The following is a 15,535-nucleotide window of genomic DNA, read 5'->3' on the forward strand; positions in this document are numbered from 1 at the left end:
TATTTAAGAAAATGATGTTTTTAAAATAGATATTATTATTTAATTAAATATAAACATGAATGTTAAAGTTAATTATTTAATTTCATAATTAGTGGATAAGAGTTGGTTATTTAGTTTCCATAGTTAGTGGATTAGTTATAGTTAGCGGCACATCAATTAGTTATTGCATATTTTTGTCTATAAATATTTATAAATGTCACATATGATTAAATAGAGTGAGTGAGAGGTTTTACTATATCAAGAAATTTCCCTTTCTTCTTCCCCCTCATTTATGCTACGGAGTACTCCCTCCGTTTCTTCATAGTTGAGGTGAAACTTTTCGGCACGGAGTTTTAGAAATGAATGTTGGGTGTGTTAAATAAATAGATAAAAAAGTAAGAGAGAGGAAAATGTAGAGAGAATAAAGTATAAAGTGAATAAAGTAGAGAGAGTAAAGTAAGAGAGAGTAAAGTAAGAAAAAGGAAAAAGTTATCATATAAGGAAACGACTCAACTATGAAGAAACATCCCGAAATGGTAAAATGACTCAACTATGAAGAAACGGAGGGAGTATTAATTTTCTAAATCTCTTTCAACTTCTTTTGCTCCTATAAATTCTGGTGTAGCTGAATGGATATGGATGAGCGCTTGAAAAATCTCTTGTAGTCTGGCGAGGAAGGCTCTCAACTTGCTACATGAGCGCAAGGATTGGTTCGATATTGTGATCAGTACGTTTAACATACCATGGGCGGTTTCAAGTTTCGAGAGAGACTGGACATGGATTCGCCCCCGTCATACCAGCTTGCTTCCTTAATACTCCCTCCGTCCGTCCCAGATAATTTGGAACACTTTGACCTGACACGGATTTTAAGAAATCTAATGGAAAGTGAGTTGAAAAAGTTGGTGGGATATGGGTCCTACTTTTAAAGTATTAGTTTTATAATAAAATGTGAGTAGGAATGAGTTAGTGGAATATGAGGTTCACTACCAAAAATGGTAAAAGTGAAGTGGGACAAATTATGTGGGACGGCTCGAAATGGAATATTGGGTCGAATTATCTGGGACGGAGGGAGTAGTAGTTTGTTTCGAGAGAGACTAGACATGGGTTCACTTTGTGTATTTTCATTGTATTGTAGCATCACATGTTTACAACCTCTTATTTATAGAAGAAACAAGGCTTATAAACCTATTTTCAGATGGAAAATGTTTTGGAGACATAATGTCTCCAAGCCATAATACTTAAAATGGTAAGTATATATTATATTATATTTTTAATTAAATTTATATTTTATATATGTACTTTATTACCCCTACATTAATTTGTTTACTAAATACACCTATTTAAGGATATAAATTTTGATTATGCATAGATGATGCATGCATTTAATAACATGTTGCAATCATCTAATTGTTTAAAACATGATTGGATAACTTTTTTTATATATGCCCATTTTAATGCATTTACTTAAAGATATTTCTTTAAAATTTTAAATATTAATTTTATTAGCTTTATATATTTAGTGTACATTTTGTCTACAAATAAAATAAGATTTATCAGCAAACAAATAATTTCAGACTTCTTAATGAATTAGTCTTTATAAATGTGAATTTAAATAATTTTTAACAAATAATTAGCGCTATAAAATATAAATAATTAGTTATTTAATATTTTTGAACTGTAAATACTTAGAGTTACTATAACATGTGACAAAAAATAATTACTTTGTAATTATAATACTATAATCTTCAATATTGATAAACTTATTCTTTTTAATCACTTTTTATTCACAATAATCTTTAAAAAATAATAAAGTTTTTAGCTCACTTTAATATAACACCCAACACATTAAAATTTGATAATACTATATTATATATTAATACTACTAATTAAGTGAGTATATGGTTTTGATTTTAAGAATTCTCTAGTTCTAATTTTTTATTTTTTTATTTTGATTTTTTTAAATTCTTAAATCTTGAACCATTACAATTGAACCTCGATAAAATCATATGTTCTTGTATCATTTATTTCATATTTTAAATATATTAAAATATTTAACTATAACATGCAATAAATTAAATTTGATACATGGGGTACGAATGCTAATTGAGTCTAGTGTTTATGATTTTAAGTTTAATCTTTATTTTACAAAATTATAATTTCTTTAATTTATAATTTTTGAAAGATTATGTTTAACAGTGATCAATAGAAATCGCATGTTCTTAACTTATATATTTAACATTTTAAAGCTACATATTTAATATTCCCTCTCTTTTTTTTTTGCAAATATTAGAATTCCTAACTCTAAACAAATAATACTCAGCACTATCTTATAATATTAGCAGAGTTTATGATTCTTATTACTTTTAATTATTAATCAATTAGTAGTAGTTGACATGTGGTATATTAAAATAATCTAAAATGAGAAAAGTAGATTCATCCAATTATTTTTGTATTAAATTAATAATTTCTTTGATTTTTAACATTTAAAACGATAGATTTGAATCTGAATAAAAATTAATTGTATTTTCTTAACTCATCTATTTAATATTTTAAAACTATATAGTTATATTAAAATATTAGACGCCCTAGCTTAATTAAATAAAAAATATTAAATTTAGTAAAAGCAAAGAAAAATAACAAAAAAATTGAAAAGATAATGATAAAATAGTATATTATTTTATTATATAAACCAATCTGAATAAGATAAATGTTTAATTTTTTACATATTTTTTCATATACTATTAAATGAATGATTTCATTGTTACTACATTGACAAAATGTTTCAGAAAATTTAAGGAAAAAAATAAGTTATGAAAGAATAGCACTAACGTAAAATCTATTTGAAAAAGCATATGATGTTATTTAAGTAATCAAATTATTTTACAATTAAATATAAATAATTTAGTTATGTAGTGTGTTAATTAATACTGGTAATCTAAATTAAATTACTGATTTTTTAATTAATTGTTTTAAAAATTTACACGACAAGAATGGTTTTGATTGAAAATTTTTTAAATTCATTACTCTAGTTGCATGATTAAGTTTATCTCCAATTAACATATATGCATTTAGATAAGAATAATTAATTTGGTTAAATTTTCCTTAATTAGATATATATCTATTTAATACTTTAATGTTAGGATAAATTAGTCACAATGTTATTATGGCTTGGAAGTCTCTAAATCACTACTCTTTTCAGATACAATATCAATCTTATTTATAGAAGAAACAAGTAAGGCTTATAAAACTATTTTCAGTTACAATATCAATCTGATTGAAAATTTATTCCTTTCCTTGTTTCCCGTTCCCAACTTCACCAGATTCTTCACTAAAAAATCGCGGCCTTCACGATTAACAAATCATAAATTTTACTAGCTTGAAGAAAAGAGCACAAGATTAAGACCCTTCAGTGGCGCATATTATAAAATTAAGTGATCAGCTATGGTTAAATGTATTTATAGTTTACTGATTTACAATGTGTTGTATTAATTGGGTGGAATATGTTTATTATTAATTTGTAGAAAAACAGCGCAATAATATATTTAATTTTATGTACAGGTGATACTACCTCCGTCCCCCAAATTTTGACACACTTTGACCCGGCACGGATTTTAAGAAATGTAATAGAAAGTGAGTTGAAAAAGTTGGTGGAATGTGGATCCTACTTTTAAAGTATTAGTTTTGTACTCCCTCCGTCCCAGGGTAGTTGGCATACTTTGAAAATGGCACGGGATTTTAGGAGGGTTTGTTTTGTGTGTTAAATGGAGAGAGAAAATATAATTTTTATATTCATGTGAGAGAGAACTTTTTTGCAAAAAGGGAATGTGACATCTTTTGTGGGACAAACTAAAAAGGAAAGTGTGCCATCTTTTGTGGGACGGAGGGAGTAATAAAATGTGAGTAGAAATAAGTTAGTGGAATATGGGGTCCACTACCAAAAATGGTAAAAAGTAAAGTGTGTCAAATTTTCAGGGACGGACCGAAATAGTAAACTGTGTCAAAATTTGGGGGACGGAGGTAGTATTACATAATTAATTTACCGAATTATTAATATATTTTCATTGTGTTTTTAATATATACTACTACACAATAGCCAAGATATGAGAAAAATAAATCAAAACAGTGCAGTTTTATAACTTTTGTCCATTATTATATCGACCAGGCATTAGAAAAATGGAGTAATATTTATTTTGCTTACTTTCTTAAAATATTAATGAAGATAAACCATCATATTTAAACTAAACTAATTAATGTCTTAAACAAGTATGTGTTTTTTGAAAATTTATCAATTTAAATAAATAAATTTTGATGTATAATAGTATAAACAAATTAAATGAGAAATGAAAAAGAAAGAAATTTGATATTCTTTTACTTAAAATAAAAATTAAAGTAATAAAGTAATAGGAACACTCATGTTGATTAGAACATTGCATAATAAAAAGTATAAGTTGACGGGGTTGATATATTAATTTATATAAAATATATATGCAAAACTAAAAAAGTAAAGAAAGTAGGTGAATATGCATTTTGGTTTGAAGATTTGGTGTAAATCATTCATACAAAATTATCAGTTTATAAATTTTGATTATAAATATTTTAATCTGTGCATCGCACGAGTGGTATACTAGTTAAAATAAAACTAGGCTATTAATTAAATATACTCCCTCCGTCCCAAGTTACTTGAGGCATATCTTTTGGGCACGGAGATTAAGAAATTGATAATTAGTGTTTTAAGTGGGTTGTCTAATTAAGTAGATTAGTTGATTAGATGCTCCAATTGAAATATAGATTTAATTTATGCGCCGTTTTCTGCAAATACCACTCAATTTACTCCATATCCATAATTATTTGAACCAAAAGCCAAATCAAGTGTAATAAATATCATTACTTAGCGGTAGAACCAAAAATAGATTAAAAATCCACCTCCAAAATTCTGTAAATGGCGGCAGAACCAAAAGAGCAAAACAATTACAGACTTGGCGCCTAATTTAAGCATTTACTGCCTATAAATACATAATCTGATATTCACAAATCCTATCAAACTGGAAAGATCAAAACAGAAACAAAAGAGAGAATGAGGCCTCGTGAATACTCCTCGGAACAACGAAACCAAGTGGTTCAATTCATCCTTGAACGTTGCATCAAAGGAAAACCACCACGAGGTACACTCAAGGAAGCTCAACTTAAGTTCTCGATATCAAGGCAGACATGCACAAGATATTGGAATGCTGCAAAGAAGCAACAACAAAGTGGAAAAGCAATCCAGTTAGTAAGTGGTAAGAAGTCTAGGCAATACTAAAAAATCATTCACTTTGATCTTACTTTATTTCAAGGTCTGAAACTTTCTAAAAGATGCAATATTAGAAGTATAGCTATTGGACTAGGATGCAGTAAATCAACAGTTTGGAGATGGTTGAAGGCAGGGCTGATCAGATCTCACACTTCAGCTATACGCCCTGATTTAACCGCCCCTAACAAGCTGCTAAGATTAAGGTTCTCCCTAGAAGCTTTAGAACTAGACAGGTTTTTAAACACTATAAAGTTTAGGAACATGCACAACACTGTCCACATAGATGAAAAGTGGTTCTATATTACGAAAGGAGCTCAACGATATTACTTGGCACCGGGAGAGGTTGAGCCACATAGGACATGTCAAAACAAAAGGTTCATTTCAAAAATTATGTTTATGTGTGCTGTTACTAGACCACTAATTTCAGAAAATGGAGAGGTTTTGTTTGACGGAAAGATTGGAATTTTTCCTTTCACAAAACAAGTTCCAGCCAAGAGAAAAAGCAAAAATAGAAGTGCAGGAACTATGGAGACTAAGCCTATCGAAAGCATAACAAAGGCTGTGACGAATGAATTCTTGATCAATAAGGTAATACTATGTGCAATACTTTTATGCCTTTAATTTTTGCACTACATACATGTATTTGATCAATATCTTAATGATAGACTAATGTGATGCATGCATTCAGATCATACCAGCAATAATTGAAAAATGGCCAGAAGGTGCAAGTAAGTGCATATATATCCAACAAGACAATGCAAAGCCACACATTCTGGACGATTATCCTGATTTTAGGGCTGCTGCAAATCAAAATGGTTTCACTATGAAACTTGTGCAGCAACCTCCAAACTCACCCGACACTAATGTGAATGATTTAGGATGGTTTAGAGCAATACAATCACTACAATTGCAGACTGCATGCAAGACACTTGATGATTTGGTTAAGGCGGTTGAGAAATCATTTGAGGACCTATCTGCTGTAACATTAGACAATGTGTTCCTATCACTGCAAGGTTGCATGGTTGAGATCATGAAGGCTAGAGGGCATAACAGCTACAAACTTCCCCATATGGGAAAGGAAGCTTTAAGAAGAGTAGCACAACTCCCTCATAACTTAGAAGTTCCAAAGGAGCTTGTCATTGAATGCATTTCATATTTGAAAGACCAGGGATGCATTGATGGACTTGAAATGATTGCCAGAGCTTTGGGTATGGAAGTTTAATGAGGCAGAGGAGCTTTATGGAGTTGTTTTAGAAAGGAGACATAATGGATTTTTGTAAACATGCATATGGTATTTTGCAAAGATGCAGATTTGTGATGAATGCATATTGGTTTTTGTAAAGACGTTTGATGGTCTTTTTGTAAGGAATGCATATGCTGATAAGAATGTTTTTTTTTTTTTTGTAAAGAATGCATTTTGTTAACAATCTCATCCAAGCTCACAACACAATTCTACCCAAGCTTATAACATAATCCAATCCAAGCACAAACAACACAAGAACATAACAAACAAAATCTAAGACTCTATCCATCCCAACAATTATGTCAATCTATTCTGGATTTTAAAGATCTCACCAAAGGTCTAGATGCAAATTTTTAGAATCTCACCAAAAATATCACCAAACATCTAGATGCAATTTTTTATAATCGGCGTGCGTGGGAGACATGAATTAATCCATCCACCCTGACAAATCCTCTAGCCGGGCATGGTAGATCCGAGAGAACCAAGAGGGCAAAGTAGGCGGAAGAGAGAGATGAAAGAGAGAACCCAATGAAAATTTAGGGTTTCACCTCTCAGATATAGAGAGTCGCGAAGATGGAGGTGAAAAATAGGAGTTCACCTAGATTTTTTGCATAGATGAGGCGGAATTTAGGGATTTAATAGAGAGAGAAACTGGAGAGGATGATTGAAGAGTGAGAAAGAAGAATGTGTAAAATGAATGTTACGGGTGAGTGGTGGGTGAGTGGGTGTCAGAGAGATTAATTTATTAATTACAATAAGGGATAGATTAATTAGAGTTAATTGTTTATTAATATTCCCTAATTCTTACCTAAAAAGGAAATGCCTCAAATAACTTGGGACAACCCAAAAGGGAATACGACTCAAGTAACATGGAACGGAGGGAATATTAAATTTTCTCTTGATATATACCTTCATCCAATCTGCAAAATTTGTTACATTTTTAACCTGGTACACATATGTTTTAGAATATAATTGAGAATGAATTGAAAAAACTAGTGATATACGGAGTTCTTTGCAAAAAAGGTAGTGAAATGTAACAGACTTAGTGAGACGAGTAAGTTTAGCTGAAATTCAAACAATACAAGGAGTTATTTTTGTATAAATTTTCCTCAAATTCATTATTACATGCTTTTGGTTGGAGTATATCATAATTTAGGAATAATAAATGTGGGATTCTGTGGATTGTTATGTTATGATTTTTCATGTCTCTGTGTGCATTTGTGAGTTGGGCCTTTGATCATTGATTCTTTGAGTATAGTGCAATGTTGAGGTGGATAATAGAAAAACCTTATTTATTGGGGAGGCCAATGGCAACTGTGGGGAAAAGGAAGTAAGAAAGAAAAGCCTCAAACTGTTGCTATGAAAAGAATCAATAATAGAGAAAAAGAGAAAGGAAGAAAGATGAAAGATAAAACCACCCCACTAGCAATAATGTGCAAGTGAAATAAGTGGTGCATATTGCATGGCTCAATAATATGATAGAAAAATCTCTCTGAATCAATCAATCAACCACAGCTTGTAATTTGAAGCCATGGAGAAAATGTTGTATTGCGTTCTTGCATATGCATTCCTTACCATAACCTTTGGAAACCCTTGTTTAGCCCAAATGAGCCTTGGCACTGATCAAACTGCACTTCTTTCAATCAAACAACACATCATCTCTGACCCTTCTCATATCCTCGCAACAAATTGGACTAATTCGAGCTCCGTCTGCAGCTGGATCGGTGTCTCTTGCAGCTCGCGCCACCACAGAGTATCCGCATTGAATCTCTCTTACATGAGTTTCTCAGGCACCATTCCCCCACAGCTCGGGCAACTCTCCTTCCTCGTCTCCCTCGACCTCCGCAACAACAGCTTCACAGGTTCCATCCCCAAATCTCTCTCAAACCTAACAAACCTACAATTTCTTGCCCTATCTTTCAATACTCTGAGTGGAGAAATCCCAAAGGAGTTAGGCAAACTTCGGAATTTGCAAAGGCTGCGGATCGAATACAATCATCTTTCCGGAACTATACCATCTGAGATATTCAATATGTCGAAGCTGGTGTATATAGCGTTGGGATATAATGAACTGAGTGGAAGTCTTCCAACAGACATTTGCAGTAATCTTCCATTTCTTGCTGGGATTTATCTCCCTGGAAATCAACTGAGTGGCGCGATTCCGACAAATCTATCCCTATGTTCACATCTGAAGGGGTTGTCCCTATCAAATAACTCTTTTAATGGGCAGATACCTGCAGAAATCGGCTACTTAACATCTCTGCGGGCATTACACCTCGGTGCTAACAATTTGAATGGTATTGTTCTTGTTCTTATAGCATTAGGTTCTCATAAGTTTGATGTTAATATGTTTGTTGAATAATCATAATTATTTGGCGGTGAATCTCACATTCCACTTACTCAAGCTCACTCACATTTTATTATAAAGGTAAGACCCATGTTCCACTAACTTTTTAATTCATTTTAATTATATTTCTTAAAACTCGTGTCATATTAAATAGTGACAAATTTTTTAGAAACGGAGGGAGTAATATTCAAACTACATTTCTTCTCATATTTTACATTAGATCCTATTAGTAATGGAGGGTGGAATAATATGTTTGTGACAATTTGCATTCTAATCTACTCCATCCATCCCTAATCATTGTCACAATTTAATTCGACACATGTGTTAAGAAATGTAAAATAAAGTGAGTTGAAAAAGTTAGTGGTATGTGAATTCTATTTTTATATTTTAATTTTATAATAATATGTGAATAGAAATGAGTTAGTGAAATATGAGATGCATTGCCAAAAATAATAAAAATAAAAGAGGATAAAGTTTTAGGGACGAATAAAAATAAAAACAAGTGATAAATTTTCAGGGAGAAAAAGAGTAATAAATTATCTAACATTGACCGGCATTATTCCTACTGAATTCGGCCAACTTCGTTTTTTTCATTTTTGTCCGTGCACATAAATTAGTACTCCATTTTTGGTAACATGGCTCATCAATGTTTTTCACTTCATATCCTATTTTTTTAAGAGAAAATTGCAAGTAAATTTCACAACTTACAAAGTTATCTAATTAAATCACATATTATAACAGCTTCACAATTGTCCTCTAACAAATTTTTTCTTTCTTTGGCAATTACTCCCTTCGTCCTGATAATTCGAGTCACTTTGACCGGGCACGGATTTTAAGAATTGTAATAAAAAGTGGGTTGAAAAATAATGGAATGTGGGTCCTACCTTTATATATTAGTTTTATATTCCCTCCGTCCCATTGAAGATGACTCACTTTCCTTTTTGGTTTGTCCCAACCAAGATGATCCATTACTTAAAATGGAAACACCATTACTACTTGATTCCCTCTCTCTTACTTTACTCTCTCTTCTTAACATACAAAAATTAACTGCATAAAATCTCGTGCTGCCCAAAGAAGGGGTCATCTTCCTTGGGACGGAGGGAGTAATAAAATGTGAGTAGGAATGAGTTAGTGGAATATGGGGTCCACTACCAAAAATGGTAAAAGTAAAATGGGACAAATTATATGAGACGGACCGAAATGAAAAACTAAGACGAATTATCCACGACGGAGGAAAGTATATGGGTTTATTTATGACATGACATTTATATGACATTATTTAGTGATGTGACATTCTGACGACATTTCTCTTTCATCAATGATGCGTATTATACAATTAAAAAAATGTCGTCTCTCTTGATTCTCATACAATTCAGCCCTAATTCTCGTCACCGCTTTGCATTCCCACACAAATTTAAAGAATTTTCATCATATGTCTTGTTTTTGTTGTCTCATTAGTCCTTTTCAGCTAAAATTATTTTTATCTTAAGGAACATTTCCATAACTTTTATACGGTCTGATTTAATTAGATATATAAATTTGTAATTTATGGAAATCCCAATGCTCATAGTTCAAATCACCGGTTCAGGTTTTCAAAAATAGTGGAACTATAACCGAACCGGCAAGGCATTAGCCGGTTCCGGTTTTAAGCCCGGAGCCGGCTGTTCCGTTTTAAAACCACCGAGTTTTGCTGATTTTGGTGATTCCGGTTTGAGAATGGTGATTCCGGTTTGACGATTTTTTAAAATAAAACAATTATTTTAGGATTCAAATCAATTGGTCATATTTGAAGTTAGACTTTTTAATTTTTATAATTCCAACACTTAATGTTGGACTTGGGTCTTTGAATTTGAAGAAAGTGTATAGGGTGATTGTCTTTTATATCTACGCATCATTAGATGTTATGCTCTTTCTTTTAATTAGGGATAAAAGTCATTCATTTATGTATAATTCTTTTTTATTGCTACGATATTTACTCTTTCTTTTAATGTAGAATAAAAGTTATTCATTTATTTCTCAATCATTCTTGGTCTATATCGTATATTATTCATTATTGTTTATCATTATCTATTCATATTATGCGTATAAATTTATGTATTTGACTAATAAATTTATTTATTATATGGATTATACTCAATATGAGAAAAATTATTATACAAATGGTAATAATCTATCAATATACAATTCTTATTAATTATACCGATGACCTCACCAACAACAGCTTCGCAGGTTCCATCCCCAAATCTCTCTCAAACCTAACAAACCTACAATTTCTTGCCCTATCTTTCAATACTCTGAGCAGAGAGATCCCAAAGGAGTTAGGCAAACTTCGGAATTTGCAAACTCTGGTGATCGAATTCAATCATCTCTCCGGTGCTATACCATCTGAGATATTCAACTTGTCGAAGCTCGTGAAAATAGCGTTGACAGGAAATGAATTGAGTGGAAGTCTTCCAACAGACATTTGCAGTAATCTTCCATTTCTTGCTCGGATTTATCTATCCAGAAACCAGCTGAGTGGCGCGATTCCGTCAAATCTATCCCTATGTTCACATCTGCAGGTGTTGTCCCTATCTGGCAACTCTTTTAATGGGCAGATACCTGCAGAAATCGGCTACTTAACATCTCTTCGGGTATTAAACCTCGGTGGTAACAATTTGAATGGTATTGTTCTTGTTCTTATAGCATTAGATTCTCATAAGTTTGATGTTAGTATGTTTGTTTGAATAATCATTTTTATTTGACAGGTACACTACCTCCTGAGATTGGCAATCTTCATAACCTGGTTAAATTTGGTGTTGAACATAATCAGATTGGGGGCTCATTATCCTTGAATATTCTCGTCAACATGTCTTCTCTGCAAGAATTATCATTACGGCGCAACAAGTTCAATGGGAATCTTTCAAGGGATATTGGGAATCTTACAATGCTAACACAGTTTGTTATCTCCGAAAACTACATGACAGGTAACAAGACCATCACTATTATTCACTAAATCTGCCACTTTTTATGATGCTTCCATATCATCTTATAAAAAATGATGCTCCACCTTTCTACAATTAATAATCTTGTTTTCTATTTTTGTCAATCCACTTAGTACTCCATTTATGGTAACATGGATCATCACTATTATTCACTAAATCTGCCACTTTTTTCGGCAATTATGTGGCTTTATTTAATAACATAATGTGCCATTATTTATTGTCGATTTTGATCATTATTATACAAATTATATAAATTATTTTTTATAGCACATTTTAAACAATATATCAACATACCAACATTCAAATCCAACTATTTGAGCATTTTTATATTATATCAATATAAAAATTATGAGCAACAAGCAACATTCAAATTTAATCAAACTATTCTAGTTATAATGTTATAATTTTCTATAAACTTATCTTAGAAAAGAATTATGCAAAAAAATAAAGATTAAATTAGCAAATAATAGAAAGAAAAAATAAATAAAAAGAGAAGACAAAAGAAAGATTTGTATCATATATTGAAAAAAGATGAATGAATTAATCTAAACATGTAGTTATAAAAGAGAATACTTCAACATATTTTATCACATGTTAAAAATAAATATAAAATATTGAAGGATGTCTCTATAAAAGAGAAACAATCTAAAATGATTTTTTAGAATCCATAGGCCTAACAAATAAGTATGGGCTATTATGAAATTCTAGATTGTATCTGGTATTATTCAATTCTAGATGGATAATCCTGAGATAATTAGTCCCCCTATGACTAAAATAATCTCACAGCTCAATTTTAATTATATCCTGTTATTATTTTATCTAGAAAATCGAACACCAACTTTACTTTTGTTTTTACTAAATTGATGTCATTTAATATTAAGATTATTAGTAATGGCATTCTAGTCTAATAAATTATCTAATCTTTGGCAGGGATTATTCCCACTGAATTTGGCCAACTTCGCCGACTGGAGATATTAGCGTTAGGGCAGAACAGATTCAGTGGTACTATTCCACATGAGCTCTTTAACATTTCAACTCTTCAAGTTCTTTCACTTGTTCAGAATGCTATGTCTGGAGTTCTTCCAAACAATTTATGCCATAACTTTCACATTCTAGAAGAGCTTTATCTTGGCAGTAATTCACTCTCTGGACCAATACCGAACTCTATCTCTAATTGCTCTCAGCTCAGAATTCTCGCACTTGGTAATAACAAATTGAGTGGTTATATACCTATGGATCTCGGTAACCTAAGACTTCTCGAAAACATTCAACTGCCCAGAAACAATCTTACAAATACACCATCTTCTTCAAACTTGGGCTTCGTTACATCTTTGTCCAATTGCAAGTCCTTAACTCTTTTTGATATTTCTTATAATCCTCTATACAGCGTCATTCCAGCTTCTGTCGGGAATTTATCTTCCTCACTCATACGGTTCAGTGCCGCCCGTTGCAAATTAAATGGCAGCATTCCTGTTGAAATAGGCAATCTAAGCAGCTTGATGGTCTTGGCATTAGATGGCAATGACTTATCCGGTAATATGCCGCATTCCATCAAACATATGCATAAGCTTCAAGGATTAAGTCTTGGTCGTAACATGTTGCAAGGCCCCATTCCTGAGGCTGTATGTCAATTATACAACCTCCACTTTATAAGGATTTACCGAAATCAGTTTTCAGGTTCAATTCCTACATGTTTGGGAAACATCTCTTCTTTAAGATATATTTTGATGCAGTCCAACATGTTGCATTCAAGCATTCCTTCAAGCTTATGGGATCTAAAAGATTTGCTCTTTCTTAACTTGTCCTTCAATTTATTAAGTGGGATTTTATCTCAAAAGATGACTAACTTAGGAGCAGCATTCTATATAAATCTAGCGAAAAATCAGTTGTCAGGGTCTATTCCCACCACTATTGGAAAGTTACAGAATTTGGCTGTATTCCAGTTTCCATGGGAAGCATGCTAAGTTTGGTGGTGGCTCTTGACTTGTCCCGCAACAACCTCTCTGGTTCAATTCCGAAGTCTTTGGAAGCACTTCAATATCTCAATTACTTTAATGTCTCATTCAATACTCTAAGTGGAGAAATTCCAAGTGGTGGTTCTTTCAGAAACTTCACTATGGATTCTTTTAAGGGAAATGAGGCGTTGTGTGGAATTCAGAGGTTCCATGTCCCAGTATGTCCTGTTGTTTCTGATCACAGATCAAAGAAGAAAAAGGTGGAACGAGCTTCATTCATTGCATTGGGGGTTGTGGCTTTCGTTTCAATTGTTTCTCTATCTTTTATCTTTGTCAGATACAAAAGGAAAGATAAGACAGTTAGAGAAGTTGATGAGTTGATAACCATTGTGCCAGAAAGAATCTCTTATTTTGAACTCCTACAAGCAACTGAACAATTCAATGAGAGCAATCTGCTTGGCACTGGGAGTTCTTGTAGTGTCTATAAGGGAATTCTTAACAATGGGAAGGTTGTCGCTATCAAGGTGTTTAATCTTCAGTTAGAAGGTATTTTGAAGATATTTGATGTTGAATGTGAGATTCTTCGCAGCATTCAACATAGGTGTCTGAACAGTGTTATAAGTTGTTGTTCAAATGAAGAGTTCAAAGCATTAGTGCTCGAGTATATGCCCAATGGAAGCCTTGAGAAATGGTTATATTCCCACAACTATTTCTTGAATTTCATGGAAAGATTGAGTATAATGATAGATGTTGCATCGGCTTTGGAGTATCTTCATGGTGGATATTCGACACCAATTGTCCACAGTGACTTGAAGCCAAGTAATGTCTTGTTAGACGAAGATATAGTTGCCCATGTAAGCGATTTTGGGATAGCAAAATTGTTGTGCAATGGAGATAGCTCGGTGTTAACCAACACCTAGGAACATTGGGTTACATTGCTCCAGGTGAATTATTACATTTATATCGATTATGTATATAGAGTACTTTTTAATTATATGAAGTCATGTTTCATATTTTTTTGTGAATGTAGAGTACGGTTCAGAAGGACTAGTCTCCACAAGGTGCGACGTCTATAGCTACGGTGTGATGTTGATGGAAGTCTTTACGAGAAAAAGGCCAAGTGACGACATGTTTATTGGAGATCTAAGCTTGAAGGGTTGGATTGAAAGGTCAGTTCCACAGTTCACATATCGAGTTGTAGATGCCAACTTGCTAATGAACATTGACGAAGACCATGGCGATAAAATAGTGGAATTCACATCGTCCATATTGGAGTTGGCTTTAAAGTGTTGCGTAGATTCTTCTCATGAAAGGATTAATATGAAAGAAGCTCTAGCGGAGCTGCAGAAAATCCAACGTGGGTTTTTGGGATGAAGCTTAAATCTGAGTGGCGAAGGCGTTACAATGTTGTTTTCCTATTAATGCCAAGAGTGAGAATTATATATGCACTACGAGTATATTACTTAACTTTTGCTGAAGACATGTGTAGTAGAATATATTTGCTATACTCTTTATATGTCACTGCCACGCCAGCTTATGGTTGAAAATCTTTTTAGGCCATGTTTGGTTGACGAGAAAGTAAAGTTGACAAGGAAAATGATTCCTTGACAAAGAAAATGATTCCTGGGAAAATGAATCCCGGGAATATGATTCCTAGTAACATTACTTTCCCGTGTTTGAAGAATATGAAGATTTTAAATTTATACTTAATTTAAACACCAAACTAAAAATATACTT

At 32.4% G+C, this 15,535-nt stretch overlaps 1 long non-coding RNA gene and 2 pseudogenes across 2 annotated transcripts; 2 read left to right on the forward strand and 1 right to left on the reverse strand.

Annotated features, from left to right (window-relative positions):
* Positions 1 to 4,849: 4,849 nt before the first annotated feature.
* On the reverse strand, positions 4,850 to 7,205 carry LOC125217520 (uncharacterized). Its single transcript, XR_016136054.1, has 2 exons — positions 6,878 to 7,205; positions 4,850 to 5,207 (listed from the first exon to the last, which is right to left on the reverse strand). It is a non-coding gene; the product is annotated as an uncharacterized LOC125217520 (long non-coding RNA).
* On the forward strand, positions 5,054 to 6,524 carry LOC148932119 (uncharacterized; annotated as a pseudogene).
* Positions 7,206 to 7,976: 771 nt separating the features above from the next.
* Positions 7,977 to 15,322, forward strand: LOC148932120 (uncharacterized; annotated as a pseudogene). The gene is made up of 5 exons (XR_016135050.1): positions 7,977 to 8,809; positions 11,089 to 11,523; positions 11,607 to 11,825; positions 12,774 to 14,742; positions 14,829 to 15,322. The product of XR_016135050.1 is annotated as an uncharacterized LOC148932120 (transcript).
* Positions 15,323 to 15,535: the final 213 nt, after the last annotated feature.

The sequence above is a fragment of the Salvia hispanica genome, chromosome 2, assembly GCF_029641045.1.
Source record: "Salvia hispanica isolate PSC_SH4W2 chromosome 2, Shi_PSC_v1, whole genome shotgun sequence".
Classification (NCBI taxonomy): domain Eukaryota; kingdom Viridiplantae; phylum Streptophyta; class Magnoliopsida; order Lamiales; family Lamiaceae; genus Salvia; species Salvia hispanica.